Source organism: Chelonoidis abingdonii, chromosome 2 (genome assembly GCF_003597395.2).
Source record: "Chelonoidis abingdonii isolate Lonesome George chromosome 2, CheloAbing_2.0, whole genome shotgun sequence".
Classification (NCBI taxonomy): domain Eukaryota; kingdom Metazoa; phylum Chordata; order Testudines; family Testudinidae; genus Chelonoidis; species Chelonoidis abingdonii.
In genome coordinates, this window is record NC_133770.1 from 84,931,383 (window position 1) to 84,940,936 (window position 9,554).

General features: G+C 43.7%; 1 protein-coding gene and 1 long non-coding RNA gene across 6 annotated transcripts in view; one reads left to right on the forward strand and one right to left on the reverse strand.

Moving 5' to 3' along the window:
* The window catches only part of LOC142046333 (uncharacterized), a 277,336-nt gene that overhangs the window by 174,532 nt on the left and 93,250 nt on the right, over window positions 1-9,554 (reverse strand). The gene's annotated exons all lie outside the window — the stretch shown is intronic.
* FYCO1 (FYVE and coiled-coil domain autophagy adaptor 1) overlaps window positions 1-9,554 on the forward strand; it is a 161,004-nt gene that overhangs the window by 327 nt on the left and 151,123 nt on the right. The gene's annotated exons all lie outside the window — the stretch shown is intronic.

The window sequence follows — 9,554 nt, forward strand, 5'->3', positions numbered from 1 at the left end:
TGGCGGGCAAGCCTTCAATTCTGCAAAACTTTGCCCCTCTGCCGCCCACTCTGCAGCTTCCCAAACTCTGGCTCTCCCGGGACTGTCAGTTTCAGCGCTTACTCCAGCGCCCTGCTTTTTCTCCCCCCGTCCCTATTTGGGACTCTCACAAGTTGGCAGGGGTGTGATACTGTTTCCCAGCAAGTTTCCGGCGTGTTGTGTACAGGTAGATTTTTTTCTTCTCATCGCCAGCTAACACTAAACAGCTTCTGACGGAGCAGCTGACAGTCGTTTTTCATGCCTGGTTTAAACCTTATCAGGAAGCAGAATAAAGGACATGAAGACGTGTCACTCAGTCCATTAGCAAGCAATATGTGGGATGCTACGTCAAAGCTCTCCTGCTTTCCCCTGCCTTCTTCCCTCATCATTCTTCTGTCACTCCCAACTCTCCTTTGCTGCTGCTTCTGCCTCCCTCTCGGTCCCTTGTTCACACTGAGGAGTCTTGCACTCTTTCTGTCCCTGTGTGAGGTGCTCTCTGTAGTAGTTCAGTTCTATAATCAGAATTTGGATTGGAAGATCTTTAGGGCAGGGAAGTGTTTTTACATGCCTGTGAAATGATGTAGACGTCAGAAATAATAACAATGTCTATCTTTCTCCCAAATAGAATTGTGAAAAGTTCTGTGTTTCTCTAAAGTGTAAACTTGTCTTTGATTGTTCATAATCTAATCATTAGAGGAGAGTTTGGCAAATTTTCTGGAGGAGCAACTTGTTTGGACGTTTTGTAGAAAATGTGCACACCGATCTCTCTCTACCCCCGCCCATCCCCTGGACTTACGAAATGCTGACATGTAAATGTTCACCGCAGTCCTTGTGTAGGCATATTTACTGATGACAGCGAGGATTTTGTCTGCACAAAGCCAGCTTGGTCTCGCTCCAGAACGTCTGAGGATTTAGCTGCAGCACTCCTGCTATTGTTTACCCTGTTGCACATACCTGTTAGACAGGTATTAAAAAAAAAGTGATAGCTTTATGAAATTATGATCTGTTTTTGTTGGCATGCACTTTGCGTTCTTTTCGACTAGAGAGACCCTGTTCTGGCCAGCTGGCATGTGGTGGAGTTATGCTGCATATAAGAAAAAAAGAAAAGGCTGGTGAATTCATTGCACTTTTAATAACATATATGGAATTTAGTGTCTGATTCTCCTCTCACACTGTTTTAACAGCCATGTAACTTTATTGATTATCTTGGAGTTACTTCTTTCATACTGGTATAAATCTGAAGTATCAGGCCCTACATTTCTGATTCTAGAGCACAAAGAGTGGATACTTGAGTTCTTCAACTCTGATCCCACCCGTCACTTCACCACCACAGATTGTAATTAACTTTCGGTGCACAAAAATTGAATTTATGTTGTCCGTATAACATCACAGGTCCTGGTGAATTCTACTGTAGGCAATTTATCTTGTTTCACTGACCTCACACTTGGTAAAGCAACCCCCATCCTTTCATGTATTTATACCTGCTCCTGTATTTTTCACTTCATACATCTGATGAAGTGGGTTCTAGCCCACGAAAGCTTATGCCCAAATAAATTTGTTACTCTCTAAGTGCCAGAAGGACTCCTTGTTGTTTCTACTGTAGGCAGGGCCGGCTCTAGCCATTTCGCCTCCCCAAGCACGGCAGCACGCTGCGGGGGGTGCTCTGCCGCTCGCTGGTCCCGCGGCTCCTGTGGACCTCCCACAGGCGTCCCTGCGGAGGGTCCGCTGGTCCCACGGCTCCGATGGACCTCCCGCAGGCATGGCTGCAGATGTTCCTCCAGAGCCGTGGAACCAGGAGACCCTCCACAGGGACGCCTGCGGAAGGTCCACCGGAGCCACGGGACCAGCAGACCCTCCACAGGGTCTCCTGCAGGAGGTCCACCGGAGCCGCCTGCCGCCCTCCTGGCAACCGGCAGAGCGCCCCCCGTGGCATGCCGCCCAAGCACACGCTTGGCGCGCTGGAGCCTGGAGCCGGCCCTGACTGTAGGGGTGTTCTTTAGTTCTGAATCTACATAAATGGAATATGCAGTAGAGAAGATAAAGTCCCTTGAAGGGGGCATGTATATTTTAACAAATTTAAGAACAATGTTTAATTAGACAAATGTACTACTGTGTACAAGATGTCCTTCTTGCAGTTTTCCAGAGATCCTTAAAGGGGCACCTTCACTTAAAAAAATCATAGTTCTGTTATGAAAAAAAAATGTTTACTGTTGTTAAAAAGTAAGATTACTATGACTGAAAAAAGATTAGAGAAAAATATATTTTCAGATGTTTCCGTTTGTTTACTTTATGCATTTGACAGCACTGAGTGTATAGTTGATTTCACATTTTCCTCTAGTCAGTTAGCCATGAAACCTGAATCTTATTTATACAGAAGCCCCTTTATACACCATTCTGACAGTATAAAGTGGCCTTAAAGTGGGTGTAATACATTTATATTGCCTCAGAGGTGTAGAAAGGGGCCTTAATATAAATGGGAATCTGGCCCATAGTGTAAAGTCTTACTTGCATACAGAAGTATTTCCAGGATCAGGGCCAAACACAGAAACTCAGGAGAGTAGTCCGTTAAAAATGCAAGCAAACGTGATTGTAAAACTACAGAATTTGCTAGGTGGACTCCAAGGCAAGGTAGTACTTAAAACTACTTTTAACTCGAGTAATTTTATTATTAGATTTTTAAGCTGACAGCATCCTTTTAAAGGGACGTGGTTGGGTAAAATTTTAAGAACCTCCTAGTCTTTATGAACTAATACTGCTTAGTTGATTAAAATGGAGAGAATTTTTCAAATCCAATGTAATTTTCACTATTATTTACTTTTTATGTTTCTCCTTTCTTGGTCAATGAAAATAGACTAATTCTTGCAATTCTACTTTTGTTACTAGTCAGTTTTATTTTTAGGATCTCGTGCACTAACTCAGCTGTTTTTAGGTTGCAAAACCTGCAGATGAATAATTTAAATGACAATTTTTTTCCAAAATATAACAAACAAAAAAAAGGAATCACAAAACTCAGGGCAGGGCGGAGGAGGTGTTTACATAATCTAAAAATTGGTTGCTAAATGAGGATCTCTAATATGATCTGTTCAGCTGCAACAGTGTTTGCAAACTTTTGTTACACCCACAATCTTATCTTGCGTCTTCTATTCTTTGATTTAATCTTTTTCGGCCATTGCGGTATGCTGTGGTTGTCATCTATCTGTCTAATCTAAGGTACTTATAGAATGCCAGTCACAGCAGTGTATAAGCACCAGGGTAACATCACTTATTGCTGCAAAGTGCAAGGGATATGCAATGCCGTGCTGCAGCGGCAGCAACCGAGCCTGCTTAGTTTACCAAAAGCAACTTCCCTTTTGACAGCTGATAAAGTGGATTGGTATCACATTGAACAACAGGATCAGGCTGGCTTAATACAGGCTTCTGGTATCTGTGTCTGTCTGTTCAAAAAGGATCGTGCTTGTAGATATCCCATAGCCAAATTACTTTTTAAAGTTCTTCATTTTGCAACTAAAACGAACAAAATGGAGGGCCAGAACAGGTTCTGTACTGTAAAATGGTACCATGGGAGCACTCGGTCAGTACTTCTGGGGAATCACCACAAACTGATGGAGCTGTGGAGAGGTGAAAGTAGACCATGAGGGGTGCTCATCCTCTAGCCCTAGTGATGGCATGACTAACTCAGTGGGAACAGTTCAGGTTTTCTCTGCATATCTGTCCGTTCTTGATTTAATTCAACTGCTTTCTACCTGCCCCACTCATACTCTACAATGGTTTCCACATGCAGGGCCCAAACCTAATCTTTTCACTATCATTTGGTACTGATTCCATTGGGAGTTCTGTATAGCATAAGGAGTAAGGGTGAAGGCCCATAATGTCCCGCACGCTGCCATCATCCTGGTGGTACAGGTGATGTAAGGCTGCATGCCCATCTGCCAATATTTGAAAACTATAAATAGGGATACCCCCACCCCTTTTAGCACCACTGAAATTCACTGGATCACAAGAGATTTTCAGAGGGACAGCATGTGGAAAGAGGAAATATTTGGGTACAAATCATAATAAGGACAGCTCTCCTAAATAGAGGCCATGGTTATGACTATTTATTAGTACCTATTATGTTGTATTAAGTATCCAAAAGTATGTGAGGTTCCTCGCACAAGGGAATAGACCCAAAATCTCAAAAGTGACTAATGATTTTGGGTACCTCCGGTTTTTTGAAGCCGAACTTTACACACCTGAAGGGGGCTTGATTTTTCGGAAAGTGCTGAGGACCAGCCCTCTGGAAATCAGTCCTCTTTAATACGTTTCAGTTTGGGCACCACAAATCACTAGGCACTTTAAAAATGTAGGCCATATATTTTGTCTTTCTAGCTAGGTATCTTGATGGCCTCCGTCACTAGAATAGCTCCAGGGACGTGGGTCCTGCCTTGTGGTATATCTACGTAGCAGCTGGGATGTGTGATTCCCAGCATGGGCAGATAGACATGTTAGCTCTGCTCACGCTAGTGTGCTAAAAATAGCCATGTGGCTGCAGTAGCATAGGCAGTGACTCGGGCTGCCTGCTTTACCCACTGGATATATACTTGGGTGACTAGCCCAAGCCTCCATCTGTGTTCCTGTGGTCACACAGCTATTTTTAGGTGCTAGCTCAAGCAGAGCTAGCATGTGCACATCCACTTGTGCTGGGAATCGGACACCCTTTAGGAGCTTGCAAACTGATTTCAGACACGACTCAATGAAGGAGATATCAGAACACATGCAGGGAGAAAAGAGAGGAAAAGCAGGTTTTCCAGCAATGGGATTGCATGGTTACTCAGCAAAGGTTTGCGCTCATCATGGAAGTATAAAGAAAAAATCATTCAATTTTTTTGTAGGTGTCATGGTAGAGGTAGATCTGAAGGAGGGATGAGGAGAAGGAAATGGCCTTGCACAGCAGCTCTGGAAGGCTTCCATGCAAAGGGGGTGGTGTAGAAAAAGGTGTTAGAGAAGTTTGAGAAGTGGATGAATAAGTGTTGAAGTTACACCACTGACAGAGGAGCAGGGAATGGCATGTCAGAAGAAACAAGGTCAGATAAATACGCTAAGAGTGATATCACTGTCTTTTCTTTCAGCAAAAGAGCCCTCTTCTCTTTTAACTGACTGCTTCCTCAAGTGTGCAGTCTCTCTCATAGTGACATCTCCTATGAAACAGTGGTCTCTTTGTGAGATAAGCACATGTCCATCTCTGCCTCTCCGTTTGCGTGAAATGGTCCTTACACCTCAGCATTGCTGGTGTGAAGAACATTACAGGCAAAACACTGCACCCCCAAATCATGGCAGCATCCTTATAGTGCATCAACTCTGTTCTGTTTGTTTTTTGTTTTGAGAGCTTTTAACTTGCATCTTAGTTTGAGTGTCAGGCCTGTTTGTTCCAGTGTTGCAGAGTAAAAATGGGTTCTTTTTTTTTCTACGTTTCAAATGCCCTTCCTGTCATTTCACTCCCCCACTGAGTTTAAAAAAATTGGCTTATAACAGAGTACATCCCACCTAATTATTATTGAATCAGTTGTACACCTGTGCCTTTTGTTTAAAACAAAAAATGCTCAAGTTATGTGGACAAAAACCCCAGTCTTCTGTGAAGGCACTAGGATGACCAGATGTCCCGATTTTATAGGGACAGTCCTGATGTTTGGGGCTTTGTCTTATATAGGCTCCTATTATCCCCCACCCCTGTCCCGATTTTTCACACTTGCTGTCTGGTCACCTTAGCAGGCATGTTAGCTAGTTTACATAAATTTTTATATTTGAACATTTAAAATGGAAAATGTATACTGTGGATGGATGCATGGTTAGCTATTATGCAAAGAGACACAGCACTCATGCTGTAGTAGATCCATTCATGTGGTATCATCATGTAAGTGACAATACTATATCATGTCACTGTGTGGTGTTTGTTATTCTGCAAAGTGTCTGCTCTCCCTGCAATGCAAGATTTTGGCCAATAGAAAAAGTGTAAAGTGTTCTAAGGTATTACCATACTATTCCTCTACCAAGATTTTGTATAACAATTATACGTTTGCATACTTCATCTGGTTACTATGCATTGATATGCTATGGTATTTTGCTTGCCATGATTTTTGTGTGTTCAGTTTTTCTACAAAATCTTTTTTTTTTTTTTTAAGTAAAGTAGGGGATACTACCTGCCCTACTATACTGCCCTAGAATGAGAGGGCAGGAGGGGGAGGATGTATGCAAAATCTGTAATTGTTTTCAGCTCACCCTCTCATAGAAGGTTTGCCTTTGCAATATTAAACAGGCATGAAAAGTACTGAAAACTTATTTTTGTAACTGTGATTAGCAGATACAAGTGATTGAAATATGTTCAGTGAGAAGGTAGATTTCACTTCTCAGAGTGGAATCACACTTTAAGGCTCTGGGAATTCTTCACTGACATTCAGACTTAAGGCTGCCTCTCCATTTGGAATGTGCCCTATCGAGCATAGGTATTTTCTCACATATATTTATAACTTTGTTGAAGAAAATCTGATGACAAAGCATAATGGCCTTTTAAATGTTTCTGTGAAAGGGGTCATGTTACTCTCTCTATATTACTCAAATTCTTAATCGCAGCAAACAGCAGTCATTAGTTTTTGTGAGTATAGCAGCTAAATAAGCCAGTAACATACCAGTCATGATACTATACGAACTGAGGCAGGATATTAGAAATATACATTGGAACTGTATGCTTCTTGTAGTGTCAGTGTAAATATTTAACGTTTTAAAAAAGTATTAAAGTCTTCCTGATGGTTATAGAAATGGGAAAAATGTTTTTTTTTTATTCTTCAGCATTGCAGTGAGATTTCTGCTCAATGACTCTTCTGCATTTCTAGTAGCTCACTAATGCATACCTGCTGTTAGTGTATTTATGCAACAGTCGCTAGATTTCTTGGGTCACCCTCCAAAAGTGCTGTTTGCAATTAGTGGTCCCTGTCTTTTATTATGGGACAAATCTTGCTCACTTTGTTCAAGGGAGCAGTACCTTTAAAATTAATGGGACTACACAGTAAGGGGAGTAGGACTGGGCCCTAAAGTATCTTCAGTTACCCGTTATTTCCATACAGGATGCTATCATAACCAGGTGTTGAATACTTAAAGGTCGTATAATATTGGCAAAGAATGTGTGGTGAGGTACCTGTGTGGTGAGATACCTGCTCCTGTGCTGCTCTATGGCAAAAGCATAGACTATGTAATAACATTAGGTTAAGATACTTCAGTGGATACTCTAGCAATAAATTTTGTCCAAGGGATTTAACAGTATTGTGTAATGAAAGCAGTCCATTATGTATAATTTATGTAGCTAACTATCATGTCATTGATCTTTTGCGGAAGGTATTTGGGGAGAAGAAGAATAAAGGATCTGTCTTCAGAGTGTAGTTTTTCCATAAAAAACATACTGTGAATTTCCAAAGCTACCGTGCGACTAAACTCTAAGTGACCTATAATCATTGCTCTTCTTTGTTGTTTTGTTTAATTCCCCTTGGGGTAAATCTTTCTTCTCTCCAGTGGATGAATCTGGGCTGATGCCCATCTGTTTCCCAGTTTAATCTCACAGCTCTTCTCCTCTACAAAGCAGATTTAATCACCCACACACTGGTATTTAAGAAGGGATGACAAGAAATGCGGCCTCTTCCCAGACTCACTGGGCACTGCCGCGTGAGAGTATGGAGAGAGCAATGAGGTTCTTTACCTCCCTCTTTGAAATCACGTGCCAGATTCCCAGCTGGTGTAAATGGGTGTCGTTCCATTGATTTCTATTAACATCAGTGTCATTAGAGAGGAGCTAGCTCACAGTTTTGCATAAATGCTGACGTGACTAAAGCAGGTTGTGTGGGTCTGTTGTATACTTAAGTTATGATCGATTAATATTTCATCGATCCCACAATTGCTGCCCATTTCAGATAATTTTACACTTCTGCAACAAGACAGCGGTGGGGTGGGTTGTATCCTAAACAATAAGATGTGAGAATCTGGGTGAAATGCTATAGCCTGTGTAATGCAGAAGACCAGTCTAGATGATCAGAAAGGTCCTTCTGGCCTTTAAATCTCTCATAGATGTTTTGTGAAGCACCCATGGGGCCATCAATTCTTAGTGTATTTATTCGCACAACACCCCATTGTGGTAGGGAAATGCTATTTATCCCCATGTTATAGATGCAGAATGAAGCAGAAGCAATTTAAGTACAATCTTTCTTTGCAAAATCTGCCAGGGTTGAATCATCCCCTCTGCTTCTGTGAGCAGCAGAGACCCAGAACCCAGACATATCTCCACAATATCTTCCGCCAACCCCCAGAGGCCTCTCTGTGCAGATCGGACTCCGAGAGCTGGTGAGCCAGGAGTATGACAGGTACAATTCCTCCTGGAGCTCCACCCAACCCAACTGAGTGCAGCCACAGTGCTATGCTATTAAAGATTGCACTGTATGCTGCCCCCTGCTGGGCTGTTGCACAGTTAAGGGTGCTGGGTCATAATGTAAACCAAGGATGAGCAAACTTTTTGGTCTGAGGGCCACATCAGGGAATAGAAATTGTATGGAGGGCCATGAATGCTTACAAAATTGGAGTTGGGGTGCTGGAGCTGGTGAGGGCTCTGGTTGGGGGTGAGGGCTCTGGGGTGGGCTAGGGTTGAGGAGTTTGGGGTGTCGGAGGGTGCTCTGGGCTGGGACCGAGGGGTTCGGAGGGCAGGAGGAGATCAGGGCTGGGGCAGGGGTGCAGGTTCTGGCTGGGTGTAAGGGCTCTGGGGTGGGGCTGGGGATGAGGAGTTTGGGGTGCAGGACGGTGCTTCGGATTGGGATTGAGGGGTTTGGAGAGCGAGAGGGGGATCAGGGCTGGGGCAGGAGGTTGGAGCATGGGGAGACGCTCGGGTGCAGTATCTGAACAGCACTTACCTCAAGTGGCTCCCAGAAGCAGTGGCATTTCCCTACTCTGGTTCCTGCTAGCGCTGGAGTGGGGCTGTGCTGGCGCCAGACCTGCTAGCGCTGGAGCGGAGCCATGCAGCTGCTTCGGAAGCCACGTGGTGCAACCCCTGACCCAGCGCCTTGGCTGGAGCACGGGAGTGGGGCAAGCCCTCGATCCCACTCCCCAGCAGGAGCTTGCGGGCCGGCTTAAAACAGCTTGTGGGCTGGATATGGCCCATGGGCCGTAGTTTGCCCACCCCTGATGTATACTCTCTGCTCTGCACCTATTTTGGAGAGGTTTGTGCTGCTGTAGACGATGGTCTCGTGTGGCCGTTGTGCTTCCGTAGCTCAGAGATTGTGATTATGCCTGGCCCCTTGTCATAAACAGATAGCTACAGGTTAATGTTTCTTTCACCTGTAAAGGGTTAACAAGGGGAACCAAACACCTCACCAGAGGACCAATGAGGAAACTGGATTTTTTCAAAACTCAGGGAGGGAATGTTGGGTCTGTGTCTTTTGTCTGGCTCTCAGCTACGAGAGGGGATCTTTTCTATCTTCAAGCTTCTAATCTTCAGTTTCCAAGTTGTAAGTACAAAGGTAGAAAAA